General features: G+C 44.3%; 1 protein-coding gene across 5 annotated transcripts in view; it reads left to right on the top strand.

Moving 5' to 3' along the window:
• LOC138566730 (sodium/calcium exchanger 2-like) overlaps window positions 1-14,637 on the top strand; it is a 1,535,489-nt gene that overhangs the window by 1,450,921 nt on the left and 69,931 nt on the right. The gene's annotated exons all lie outside the window — the stretch shown is intronic.

Consider the following 14,637-nt stretch of genomic DNA (forward strand, 5'->3'; position numbering starts at 1 on the left):
TCGAGTCCCATTTATTTTGGCTGCAGCGCACTTTCACTATTTTGGGCATTATTTTTAACTCAGTGGAATGTTCCTTCGTATGTTTTGTCTTCGCATCAGGTTTGCCATCCTGTCCGGCATATAGAATTATTATTATTTGGGTATTTATTGAGCAGAGACCTAGTCACGAGAAGCAAAGGAGCGCTTTACAATCATTGGGGGAACAAAATGATGAGGGAGCAGAGAAACAAGGGGGTGGGGAGCTAACAACAGGGGAGCGGGAAGGTGCTCAATCGTCAACCAGGGGTCCCCAAGTAACCAGGGGAGGGCACAGTGGGGATCAGATCTCCCAGTCTCGGGTAGGGTAGGGAGTGGAGGCAAGGGCGGAGCCAGCCTGAACATTTTGGGGGGGGGGCTTGATGGCAGTTTTGAAAACTGTTAGTGAGACAGGAAATTAAACCTATTGCACTCCTGATTAACCAATCCCGCTGTCCTCCCCCTCACCCCCAATCCCAGGAGGCAGAGTAGATATTACGCTTTCCTTTGGCCCATTAGGTCCACCTTTCACTCCAACGCACCAGAGGCATAGCCGTGATTCTGTAACAAGTGGGGCCTGGAGCTAATGTAGCAGGGCCCACACTAAGAAGAGCCAGCAGAAGGAAGGTCACTTGTTCTGCCCCAAGTCATATACCCAGGAGTGACAGAGAATAGTGAGGGAGGGCGAACCAATCAAGCGGGTGCGGTGGGTTGTCCCCTTACGAAATGTTTTCAAATAATGGGTTAAAATTGAGAATTTTTCAGTACACTTTTTGTGATAAATTAGGTAAAAAGCCACACAGTTTACAATCGGTTTTGTCGGGTAAGACATAAAAGGTCCACTAGATGCCAAGCCACCAACAATGCACAGGAGCATTTTCAAACACATTTTCATAATGCCTTTGCCCACTATATGCCAGTACTCTACAAGTGTAAGGAAGCATGTTCATATTGATTGTGCTCACATATGTCCATTCTGGTGCAACGTTATATGCCACTATTTCGGCATAGAAAAACACTCAGGTTTGCTTTGTCCATAACGCCAGTAAGGATACTATAACAAAGCATGTTAATGCTGGCTCTGCCAATACATGCCAGTATCCCCATGTAAGAACATACTCCTGTTGGCTTTGCCTTAATGCCAGTGAAAAAAAGCCATGCCACAGTAAGAAAACATATGGTGGCTTGCTACACAAATCTCCCACTCCCCATATAAGAACTCTCATCATGTTGTATGTTCTCCTTAACAGCAGTAAAACATGTCATGCCACAGTAAAGAATCATTGCATTGCAGGCTGCACGAATGCCCCCAACCCAATGTAATGCTCTTGCTGGCTAGCCGGTAAGATAGCTCAGCAGGCTGAGCACATGCTGTTGAAATCTGAGTGTGATTCGCAGGTTTCATTCCTGGCAAAGCCAGTTCAGCCTTTCATACTTCAAAGTGACCTTCCTAATCCCTACCCTCCTCTATGGACCTTGTACTCTTATGTTGCTTTTGCACCTTTTTACCTCTCTCTTGATCTGTACGGACTGTGTTTTCCCTGGTCACCAAGTTGTACCAGCACTGTGATACTCACAGGTTTGGGTCCAAAAATGAAATAAATAAATAAAGCTCATTAAATGAGTGCAAATGTCGGTTGGGTGATACATTTTATGTAAATATGTTCTTTGTACAGCTCTTTGGCGAAAGCGCTATATAAATGACATATTACACAAATCCCCCCATATAAGAACACTTATGTTGCACTCATCATGTTATATCCCCCCATGTACGAATATTTGTGTTGCCTTTGACCTTAACACCAGTAAAATAAAAAGCCAAGTCAAAATAAGCATAAATGCCCTCCGAATGTAAGAACACTCACGTTGGCTTTGCCCTTCATTCAAGTACCCATTCCAAGCCACAGTAAGATCCAGCCAGGCCAGCCCCAATGTAGTATTTCCCCCAACCCCTTCCAACCCCTTCATCACATAAAAACACTCAAGTTGGCTTTCCTTTGCCCAAAAACGGCAGTAAAACATGCCATGCTCTTGTCAAAAAATGTTCATCTCCAATGCCCCTCCCCAGGTCCCAGCGTGCATACACACAGAGATATAGATACATTTAGACACATTCACCCACCAGTCACGCACCCACACAGCTGATCTGTCATTCACAGGAGCACCCATAACATTTAGACTGTGCGTTCATTAACACGCACAGTGTACACCATTCACACTGCATTCATTCATAGGTGTGCACTTGCAGACACCTCCTAGCATACAAACATACCCCACGTACACACTCCCTCACATGCATGCATGCATACCTACAATCCCTGCATGCACACAAAAACACTTTTTTTTAGCATGGTCCATGCAAAAGCTGTGCCAGTAAAGACTTTAGATGCAACATGGGGTGAGGGGGTGATCTACTGATATCCCAATGGCAGGTTTTTGTCCTCTGCCTCTACCTTCACTTAAATGCCTGTTTTCTCACCTTGGAGAGCTGTGTATTTGCTTAAAAATGCGGTCTGAGCCCCGGGCTGGTTTAACATCAGAGTGATGCCTGGTGAGTCCAAGTGGGGGGGCTTTAGCCCTCCCATGCCTGACCACACCACTGAGTGGAAGATGTGTGGGCCTAGGTGTTAGAGAGGAGCCATTTCTTGGTGCAGAGCGTCTTGAGCCCCTTCCTGAGCTGTATAAGTGAGGGGGCGAGTCTGATACTGACAGGGAGGAGGTTCCAGAGTCTTGGGGTGTAGACAGAGAAGGCCTGTCTTTTGGTTCTTTCCTTCCTTCACCGGAGGAGTTCAGGTCGGCACATGTCCTTACTTCTGGTGGAACGCAGGCCTCCGGAGAAGCTGGGTTTGTCAGCAAGGTAGCTTGGTGGCTTCAGAGTGACAGCCTTGTAGATGATACAGCTGGATTTGAAGATGAAACATTCTTAAACCTCTTTTATATATATTATATATGTTATATGTGGCATGAAAGTTAACCAGAGACTGCCATCATCTAATGTAGCTTTGGGTCTGAGGACTGTGAAACAGACTGAGGTGTGTTCTTGCTGTCAGTAGAGTGGGCCTGAAACATGGCAGACGAAGCAGCCCATGCACTCCTTCGGTGGGGAAAAACCCAAGGAGAGGAGGTGGTCCTTTCTGTAGAACCTGGAATTTCCAACAGTTCTAGAAAATATGGTAAAGGAGCTGGGGTTCTGTGACTTATCAACTTCAGGGGCGCCAGTGGTCCAGGGATGAATATCGTTTTTTAAAACATCAATCAGCCCCACACCTCTAGTGCACCGGAAGGGATCCGAACAGATTGGAAACACAAGCAAATTATAAACCTCCTTGTCCAATTTTAGTAACGTGGACAGAACAGAAGGTTTATCGCTGCATGGTCATGGATCTTTGGTTAGTTGCAACACAGCGAAAATACAATTATTATCCAATGATAAAAGGGACTGTCCAGCCAAGGTTGTATAAACATTTCTATTTTATTATTATCACAACAGACAGTTCTAGGCTAGCACATTTCAAAATACAACACACGCTGTAAATAAATGCAGAGGTCAGACAGTTTCGAAGAAGGAAAAGGGATGCACTCTAGATACTGACATGAGGGTAGTCAGTAAAGTAATTAATCGCCATAGTTCAAGGATACTTGGTTTCAACACAAAGGGAGCAATGGGTTGTAAAATGTCACTAGGGGATGGATCAGGTGGACAGAACAACAATGCACCTGGTGCTTGTAGACATTCTTGCTGCTCAACAGTGTAGAGTCGGTTTCAGGGTGCTTTGTAGCTTCTGCGACAGAGTTCAAGACAGGAGACAGGTCCGGGTGTCAGGTGGCAGGCATTTCAGCGAGTGAGGCTGGACGGATGGCCGCAGACTGGCTTACACAGCGGCTCAGGGGCAGGAATTGTTTTCTCAGTGCTGGTTGGCCGGTCTGTAGCACTGGCCGAGGCCTCTTGAACAGTGTTAGCGACTGCGGCGTAACAACAGTCATTGGCGCAGTGGGTTACAGCTCGAGGGTCTTGACCGGCTTGAACATTTCCTTTAAGGCGGACACCGGTAAATGCTTTTTGATGCACTCCTCTTCACTAGGCTTGTGTCGTTCTATAAGGAATACGGCCCAAAGCTCAGGAGAGTGTTGCAGGCAGCTGCCTTGTCCTTAGTTTGGTTCATAGACTCTCTGGTAATTCCCACCTAGGAAGCTTGCTTCTTAGCCTAGAAGGGCACATTGTGTGCTGACTGGGTACAAGTTCTGGAGCTTCTGGAGGGTCCTCTGGATTCGGTATCACCCTCTGGGATATCTTTAGTGGAGGAATCTGGCTTCCCTCTTGGAGGTCCTGGCCTTCCTTCACTGGTGGAAGATGTAAGGCAGACTGTACCTTCAGCCAGGGTCCAATGCTGAGTTCTTCTTGCTACTCCTTGCAAAGTCTTCAGATGATCTGCCCAAAAGAGGTGCTCAGCCCTCTTTTAAAGCCAAATGGACCAAAGTGATTGGTGTAGGCTAATCCTATCTTAATGAACCAATCCTGGGTCCGCACCGACAATCTCCTGTATGCATGAGGTCATAACCAGAGTGCTTGGCAACAGAAAAGTTAAAGGGATGAAATCATGTAATCCTAAGTCCCACCCATCTTCCTGTCTGTGGTGGATCAAAGGGTCTCTCTGGATAATTGAGCTTTCTGTGGTTCCTGAGTAAAGGAACCACAGAAAGGAACCGGGTTCCTGATGGTCAAGTGGCACAGCGAGTAGAGCGCTCACTTTGACATCTGTGCAGAGCTTGCTAACGCAGGTTCAAATCCCGGCAGGGCCCATCTCAGCCTTTCATCCTTCCGAGGTCGATAAATGAGCACCAGACCCCGTGGGTAATAATAAGCAGCGCTCAGATACCCGAGGGTTCGTAGCGCTATATAAATGCAAAATTATTATTATTAAAGCACCATGTCTCCCTTGAAGCTGCGGCGAGAACAGACTTTCCGTTTCTATCAATCGAGCGCACACCCACCATGCGGATGGTCGAATTCCGCACAGGTCCAAATTAAGAAAACAATTTCAGTACACTTGGAGTCCGCATTTGAGCTGTTAAATGTTCAGTGTTAAAACTGCCCAGCGAGATACACATTAAAATAGATCCTGACCTGGTCTTTTAGTTCTGCATGCCAGCATCATGCTTAGGTTTCTAGCGGAATGCACACAAAACAGCCACAGCCCTTGCATCTATTGCCCCCAAAAAACCGGTGTGGTTCTGATGACACTGAGAAGTGGCGAAGGCCTGTACATACCAGTTGTCACTTCCTGGGCTACAGAGGGCAAGTAACCTACTAGGGTGGAAACCTGTCCTTTAGATGGGCCATTGTGTATTCCTTGAATTCTACAAGGTGCCAATGTTGGAAAAGCTCTACAAGACAATGGATCTCCTGTCAGAAAATGACAAATGTACTCAGCAACGAGTCACTTAGTGGGTCCTTGCTGTCGTTGTCAAAAGCCTCACTCTGCACTGGTCTTGGACTAAATTATTTATGATCCCGCAGGAAGCACAGAGAAAGGTCAATGATATCTCATCCATAGGATGAACCAGTTCCATTCAACTGCATAGGATAGCTACACCTCTCGCTGTCACAGCCATAAGTCCTCGCTCTGCACCAGGCCACAGAGCCTACAGTCTGTGCAGCCTTCAGATATTCCATCTACTTGCATCCTGCCAGAGAAGGCTCAAGCCATCTTGACCATTCTGATTGTCTCGAATTTCATTTTAAACTCATTTTGTTTTGCCAAATCCTACTATTGCAAAGCATCCTGATAAACATCGGAGGGTCCTGCCACAAAAACAAATCTCAATTGGGCCTGCAACACCGAGGACTCTGCCTCCATCCTGCCAGGAAAGGCTGGACGCCACCCGAGCTTTCTGACCAGCTCCCAGAGAGTCATGTGGTCACACCATGTGACTTAAATGTAATTTTAAAGTCAATTTTACTGCCATATCCGGCAATTTAAAAGGATTCTGATCGACACATGCGGGTCCTGATTCAAAACCCAAGCTACACCAGGGACTCTGCCTGCTTCCTGCCTTGGAAGGCTGGAAGCCATCTTGAGCATTCTGCTTGGCTCTCTGAGGGTTCTGTGGAAAAGGGGAACTCCCGCACATGAGCATCATGCTCAAGAGGGTCACATGGAACCAATGCTCCATATGTAATACTACCTATGTAAGTTAGGTACTCTGTAACAGCGCCACGATGCCCCAGGGCCGTTTGTGTGCTTTATAAATGCAAATAAATAAAAAAATAACAATAAATGCACAATACTCCTGCTAGGCCATGGCAGCGGTTGTGCCAGGTCAGTCTCCTCCAAGGAATTACCTGTGCGCCATGCAAGGGCCAAAACTTATTGCCTCAATTTGGCGGTCTGTTTCCTTCAAGGCTAGTATTTGAAGGCGTTTTTCCTCTCGGGGGCTGCTTATTTATGATTCAATCAAATAGACACTCTCATTAAATAGAGATACTCATCCTTTTGGACGGAGAGGTCAATTCACTAAAATGACAGGGTTCAAAGAGGTGGCATCACTCTCCCAATGACTTCACAGGAACATAACATTAAATGACCTTTGACCCTGATGAAATCACAGATACTGGCATTGCAGATGAAAAAACAAAGTCAAAATTAAGCCTGGACATTATAAAATAGCTATACTGCCTTATGAAATTGCTAACCAGCTCTGAAAGCACACAACTATATTCAAAACAGGTTTTTACTAGAGAGCTGTCTTGACATACTCTCAGTGGAGTCCGGAAATTCCAGTCATTCACACAGCAAGAAGATTACATGTGCCCACATATATCACATACAGCCTTACATGCCCTGTTACTGTCATCTTATGCCAGTTATGGCCTCACAAACCAGGTAGAGTCACCATATGATATGATATGATAGTTTATTTATATAGCGCCTATACACAGTGTGTTTCAAAGCGCTTCAAGGCAAGGGAGGGAACAAGGGAAAAAACAATGACATTCTTACAGCCATGAACAGTAAGGATGTGAAATTAACTATCATACTCGGCCTGACGACATTTCAGATAGCGCAAGAGCTAAAACATAGATAAGGAAGGGAGGGGGAGAGTCGGAAGGAAATGGAAACAGACAGGCGACTATCGTACTAGGCCTGATGACATTTCTGGTAGAGCCGGAAAAAAAACAAGAGGTGAGGGAGAGGGGTGCAGAAAGGTAGGGGAGGAACAAAACAAGCGACTATCATATTAGGCCTGACGACATTTCAGATAGTGCTGGGGGGGGGGGGTTGGGGAGGAAAAAACCAGTAAGGGGAGGGAGGAGGAGACAGACGAGGTTGCTATCATACTAGGCCCAGGGACAATTCTTTTTTTTTTTTAAACTTCTGTTTGTTAGGTTTACAATACAGCAGTTTTACATAGGATCAAACTAACATTGCAGTATTCATTTTCAAATGAAAGTCATGAGCAAACCATTTAAACCAAATCCAATAATAAAATCAACCATGCAAAACGTATCTAAATGAACCCCGCTAAATATTATACCTAATACACATAAAATACCACAAAGACAAAACCAAACATCACAAAGAGGAAAAAAAAAACAAAAGAAAACCACCCCCTTATCCTACCCTCTAATTATCCACATAATATAAAGTCAATCATAGAGGGCATCAAACGATCCCCACAGCAACACATATTCATCTTCCTTGCCTCTATTTTTCAACGGAACCTTATCATACCTAGATAAAACCCTCAAATCCATCAACCAATCCTCAATGCTGGGTTTCTTCCTAGTTTTCCAGATCCTGAGAATCAATCTAATCGCAATCATCAGAGCTCTATCAATCCAAAAGTTATGCTTTCTAATCTGAACACCCCTTTCAACATGTGAGAGCAAGATTATATTAGCTGCAGATATGATTAAACTTTTCCCAAAAATGAAATCAATTCTATCACCTAACTCCAAAATGACAGTACCCTGGGGCATCCCCACAGTAGATGTAAAAGATTACCTCTATCCGCACTACAGCTCCAACACAAGTCATCTAAACTCAATTGTAACTTAAACATTTTCACAGGAGTCCAATACAATCTTCCAACAATCTTCTGCCGAATCAGACGCAAGTTCATATCTTTCCTTAAATTCACACCCACTTTTGAAATATCACTCCAATCAGTATCAGAGATGACCCTACTGACATCATTCGATCAAGTGACTCTCAACCCATCCCATGCCAACAAATGTTTTGCATTCATGGGCATGAAATTCATGCAAGTTTGTGCACCATACTCTTGACCATCCAGTAATTTACTAACCTCAGGCTTCTTCCCAAGTGAGCCTCCCACCATAGCGATCCTCTTATTAATCCCAGTTGCCAAACTCAAATACCTAGTCATTTCTCTTAGACTCAAATTAAATCTATCTACTAACTCCTCAAAACTCAACATCCGAGTCCCATCCAAAACATCCCCCAGTTTCAAAATCCCTCTTGAAACCCAACTTTTTCAATTAAGACATCTATTATCAATCTTTAAAGCTTCATTATGCCATATAGAGGCATCTGTACTGAAACCATAAGTGTGTCCATTCTCACCAAACCAAGAGCCCAAAACTGTCGAGTAACCATAATTGGTTTCAAAACCAGTATCTTGTTTGATAATTTTTCCATGCAGTAGAGATTATCCAAATGAAACGGCGCACACATCCCTCTCTCCATTTGCAACCACAACGGCTCATTAACAGTCTCCGCTCTAAAGTAATAGGAACTCTTCTTAAGTAAAAAGGACCTATAGTATTTTATCAGATCTGGGTAGCCAAAACCACCTTCTTCCACTTTCTGCATCAGTATGAATTTCGGAACACAAGGTCTTTTCCCAACTCCCCACAAAAAGGTCTGAAAGAGCTTCTCAATATTCAATAATTGTTTTTTATAAATCAACAAAGGAATGGATTGAATAATATTCAATATTTTGGGCAACAGAACCATCTTAATGGCATTTATTTTAGCCCATAGGGTTAATAATTAAGGTCATTTTAGCTAACACTTTATCCAGATTACATTGTATTATTTTGTTCAAATCACCAACCAGATAAATCCCCAAATAAGTGACGCCCCTAGGCGACCAGCCACAATTCCATTATCACATGTTCCAGACAATGGAAAAATCTCAATTAACTTTGTGGCCTGACAGTTTACCGACCTCCTCAAACATGTCTCTCACCACAGTGCCACATGCTCCTGGATTGGACAACAAAATTAACATATCATCAGCGTAAGACAAGAGCTTAACCTCAACTTTCCCCACACAAATCCCCTTTATCAGCTCACATTGCCTAATATATGCCGCAAGCGGTTCCAATGCTAAATTGAACAAAAATGGCGACAGTGGGCAGCCCTGGCGCGTACCTCTGGATAGGTGAAATAATTTTGAGATAACTCCATTAGTCAATAACCTAGCACTAACACCATTATGAATACATTTTATCATCATCATAAACACAGGTCCAAAACCCATCTGCAACAATGTATATTCCATGAATTTCCAGTTGACTCTGTCAAAGGCTTTTTCCGCATCGAAAAAACCAATAATTTTATCTGAGTCCTTTCCATAATGTGCCCCAATCACATCCAACACAGTCCTAATATTATCATATCCAAAACGCCGTGGCACAAAACCTACTTGAGACTCATCGATTAAATCACCTATACACGACTTCAATCTATTAGCCCATATTTTAGTGAAAATTTTCAAGTCCACATTCAGCAGTGAAATCGGCCTATAATTTTCACATCGCTTAGTATCCTTATTTGGCTTCGGTATCACAATGAGCAATGCTTCTTTCATTGAATCACACATCTCACCCGACATCATGAGTACATTATAGACCTCACACAGGATAGGAGCCAAGTCAGCTTCAAATTTCTTATAAAATTCAGAAACTATACCATCCGGTCCAGGGGATTTACCTTCCTTCATTTGCGAGATCGCCAAGCTAACTTCAGACACATCAATCATATCCTCCAGCTGATTTCTCTTCTCCAAAGACAACTTGGTAAGCGTGATTTTATTAAAAAATGCTGTTAAACTGTCAGCATCAGGCTGCCCATCTTCTCTATACAAATTCTCATAAAAACTTCTGAAGTGGTCACAAATTTCGTCGGATCTATTTAAAGTAACTCCAGTATCCGTCAGAATGGATGAAACATTTGTATCCATCATAATTCCTTTAAGCTTATTAGCCAACAACATTCCATTCCTATCTCCAAACTCCCAAAACCGTTGTTTTGAATAAAACATGCCCTTATCTGCCAAAATCTGAACATAGTCATTTACTTCAGACTCCAACTTCCTTAAACGTATCCTGTTTGTTTCAGAGTCATTATCAGCACAAGTCTTTTGCATAGACCTCACCCCCTCTTCTAACTTCTTAAGTTCCTCCTGACCTTTCTTCCTAGCATGAGCCGTTCTGCTTATCAGTTCACCTCTAAGGACCGCCTTAAAACAATCCCAAACAGATTTAACCCCAGCCGAACCTCTATTATCCTCAAAGAAACAACGAATGAAATCCTCCAAACCCGATGTAACAATATTGTCTTTAAGTAAAGCAGCCTGCATTCTCCATCTCCTAGATCCCTTATCCACCCTTCCAAAATTCACCTGCATATCAACCAAAGCATGATCCGAAATACTCCTTTCCCTAATATTTGAGCTCTCCACCTGATTAATTAACGTCTTACTCACGAAAACATTATCTATCCTTGAGTAAGAATTATGGACTGGAGAATAAAATGTATATTCTCTTTCATTCGGATGAAGCTCTCTCCACACATCTGTAAGTCCATACTTAAACATTAATTCACACACTTCAGCACTTATCTTTTCCCCAGAATATCTACAATCAGATTTCCGATCTAGACTACTATTTATAACTACATTAAAGTCCCCACCTAAAATAATCACCTGACCCTACATCTTATCCAGCAACAAATCCAACCTGGTGAGAAAATCAATAGTCGGCGAACACGGAGCATAAACTGTCCCAAATGTTATCATTTTCCCATTATAAACGATATCAAGTAGTAAAATTCGTCCCTCATCATCTGTTAGTTTTTTTTTTTACCGTCACTTGAAGACCTTTCCTAAACAATATACTTACTCCCCGTGATCTAGAATCATAATAATTAGAAATCACCTGCAAGTATTTTGGACTGATCAAGTACCCTCCACTTTGCTCAGTTAAATGAGTTTCTTGAAGCATAACCACATCTGCTCCACTCCTCCAAGCCCTCGCCAAAACCTTGCGTCTCTTGATGTAACGCTCACCTGATTCCCACGGAGGCGCTGGTCCTGGCTGAACTGTTACAGTCTCTTCAATTGAGAAGCATAGAGCTCGGATGACTCTCTGGACTGGACTTCCTCTTATTGACCGTCTGGCTTGCAGGGTAAGGTTTCTGCAGGCGGGAGAAAAAAGGGTTAATGACCGTTTGGCTGGACTTCCTCCTCACTAATCGCCAACTCTCCGAAAGTCTTCATCCTGCCAGCATTTGCAAAGGTGAGTATGCAGCATGGTCTGCTACAGGTAGGTCCACCCAAGCACCTTTGCAAGAATTATGAGCCCGGCGCCCCTGGCGCCGGGACTGAGGTTCCTTATGAGCCTGGCACCAGAGGCGCCAGGACATGGTCCAAAGGGCCCCAATAAGGGTTTGCTGGAGCCGGGGACGAGGGTCGTGAGCCTGCTTCCGGGGATGCTGGGCTTGACTTGGCTTCTCGGGAGCAGTGCTCATGACAGCACCCCCCTAAAGGCCCCCTCCCAAACTTGTCTTCCCCGGAGGTTTTGGCCTATTGGGAAAAGTTCGATGGAATTTTCTGACTAGACGAGGAGCATGGAGGTGGTCAGAGGGTTCCCATGATCGTTCTTGAGGTCCGTAACCCTTCCAGTCGATCAGATAGTATAATTTTGACTTGATGATCTTGGAGTCCAGGATGTTTTTAACCTCAAATTCAGGTTCTCCATTTACTTGAATAGGCTCTGGAGGTTTCTTCAGTCTGGTTCCAGGTTGCATAGGTTTTAGTAGAGATACGTGAAACACTGGATGTATTTTCATGTGGGATGGCAAACCCAATTTGACAGCCACTGGGTTTATTATGGCTGTAATTGGATATGGTCCCAGATATTTTGGGTTGAAGGTGTGAGGTCCTTTAAGTGATAAATGTTTGGTGGATAACCAAACTTGATCTCCAACCTGGTATTGAGGGGCGTCTCTTCGGTGTTGGTCTGCTCCCCTTTTGTACCGTTCTTTAGCCTGTTGTAGGTGGATTGTCGCTTCTTTGAAAGCTTGAGTGATAGCATTGTGAAGTTGATCCACGGCAGGCGTTCCAAGATCTTGGGGCGGGTCGAGATTGGAGGTCCGAGGATGAATCCCATATAAAATGTAAAAGGGACTTTTTCCGGTTCCTGAATGGATCGAGTTGTTGTAAGCATATTCGGCTATCCAAAGGATATCTTTCTAATTACTTTCCGACTGCTGTAGCATACAACGTAAATATTGTTCCAGAGTTTGGTTTGTCCTCTCAGTTTGTCCGTCGGTCTGGGGATGATGGCTGGTTGAAAGTCCCACATCGATTTGAGCTAAACGACAGCAACTTCGCCAAAAGTGAGAGATAAACTGGCTCCCCCTATCTGAGATCAAAACCGAAGGGAAGTCGTGCAATATTTTCAAGGAATTCCCATGCTAGAACTGAAGCTGAAGGTAAGCCCTTTAGTGGAACGAAGTGGACCATTTTAGAAAACAAATCTACAATTACTAGAATAGTGTTGTATCCGGAACAGGAGGGTAAATCGGTGATGAAGTCCATGGAGAGGGTATGCCAGGGATGTGGCGGGATGTCTAGCGGATGCAGGAGACCCGCTGGTCTTTCCTTCTGACCTTTGTTTTGGGCACACACACCACAGGACATCACAAACTCCTTTATGTCTTTTCTCCATGACGGCCACCAGAAGTGTCTCTTGACTTTTTCCGAGGTTTTGGCAATGCCTGGGTGGCCCTTCATCAAGGAATCATGGTAGCAAGAGATTACCTGTTTTGTAAATCGGCATGTGGTAGGAATAGTCGACCCTGAAAATAAGGCAGGTCTTTTTTTATGAAGTCCTTTCCCTTCAGTTGCCAGTTTTGTAAGTCCGAAAGGGTCACAAGTTGTTTAACTTTTGCTTCGATATCTTCGATGGATTGTGAAGAAATCAGGCCCAGGATTCTCTGTTCTGGGATTATTGGCACAGGTTCAGGATTGACAATATTATCTCCCATTCCAATCCGGGAAAGGGCATCCGCTTTGCCATTTTTGTTGCCGGGGCAATAAGTAATTACAAAGTCAAATTCGGCAAAGAAAAGTGCCCAGCGAAGCTGTCTGGAGGACTGAGCTTTGGCGGTTTTCAGGTATTGTAGGTTTCGATGATCGGTGATTACCGTGACAGTGTGTTTGGCTCCAAGGAGATAGTGCCGCCAGGCCTTGAAAGCGGACTTAATTGCTAAAAGCTCTTTATCTGTGATGGTGTAGTTAATTTCAGGCGCCGAGAACTTGCGAGACCAGAATGCCACGGGGTGCAATTGGTTAGTTTCCGGATCTCTCTGTGATAGAACCGCCCCCATTGCTAAGCCGGAGGCGTCAGTCTCAACGATGTAAGGGAGGTCTGGGCGTGGGTGTTTCAGTATGGGTGCTGAGGTGAACCTGGCTTTTAGCTCTTGAAAGGCCTGTTCTGCTTCTGTTGACCACTCGTAACATTTGTTTTTTCTTAAGAGGGCGGTGATGGGCTGCACCACTCGTGAAAACTCTGGAATAAACCTGCGGTAAAAGTTGGCGAAACCTAACATGCTTTGGACACCTTTCACGGAAGTAGGTGATGGCCACTTGATGATAGCGTCCACCTTTCTCGAGTCCATGTGGACTCCTTTGGGTGTCAGAATAAAGCCTAGAAATTCGACCTCCGTGACGCGAAAAACACATTTTTCGAGCTTAGCAAAAAGCTTATGTTGGCAGAGTTTTTCAAGGACGGCTCTTAACATGTTTCCGATGATCTGCTTCTGAAGATGAGTACACAAGGATGTCATCTATGTAGACGACTACGCAAACATCTATGAGTTCTCTGAGGACATCATTCATAAAATACTGAAAAGCGGCTGGTGCATTGCATAGTCCGAAGGGCATCACTTGGTATTCAAATAGTCCATACTTGGTGCGAAATGCCGTCTTCCATTCCTCGCCTTCTTTAATCCGTACCAAGTGGTAGGCTCCCCAGAGTTCTAGCTTTGTATAAATGCAGGCGTTCTTAACTTGGTCAAGGAGTTCCGGGATCAGAGGTAGGGGGTATCTGTTCTTTACCGTTATCTGGTTCAGGGCACGATAATCAATACAGGTTCTAAGGTCACCTTCTTTTTTAGGTACGAAGAACAGAGCCGAGGATGCAGGAGACTTTGATGGGCGGATAAATCCATTGGCCAGGTACTGGTCCAGATACTGTCGCAAATGAAGATTTTCAGGCTCGGTAAGGGTGTAAATTCTACTACAAGGGGGAGTGGCTCCAGGTATCAGGTCTATTTGACAGTCGTAAGATCTGTGGGGAGGCAGGGT

This window comes from Ambystoma mexicanum, chromosome 2p (genome assembly GCF_040938575.1).
Source record: "Ambystoma mexicanum isolate Mex_15411 chromosome 2p, UKY_AmexF1_1, whole genome shotgun sequence".
NCBI classification, from domain to species: Eukaryota; Metazoa; Chordata; class Amphibia; order Caudata; family Ambystomatidae; genus Ambystoma; species Ambystoma mexicanum.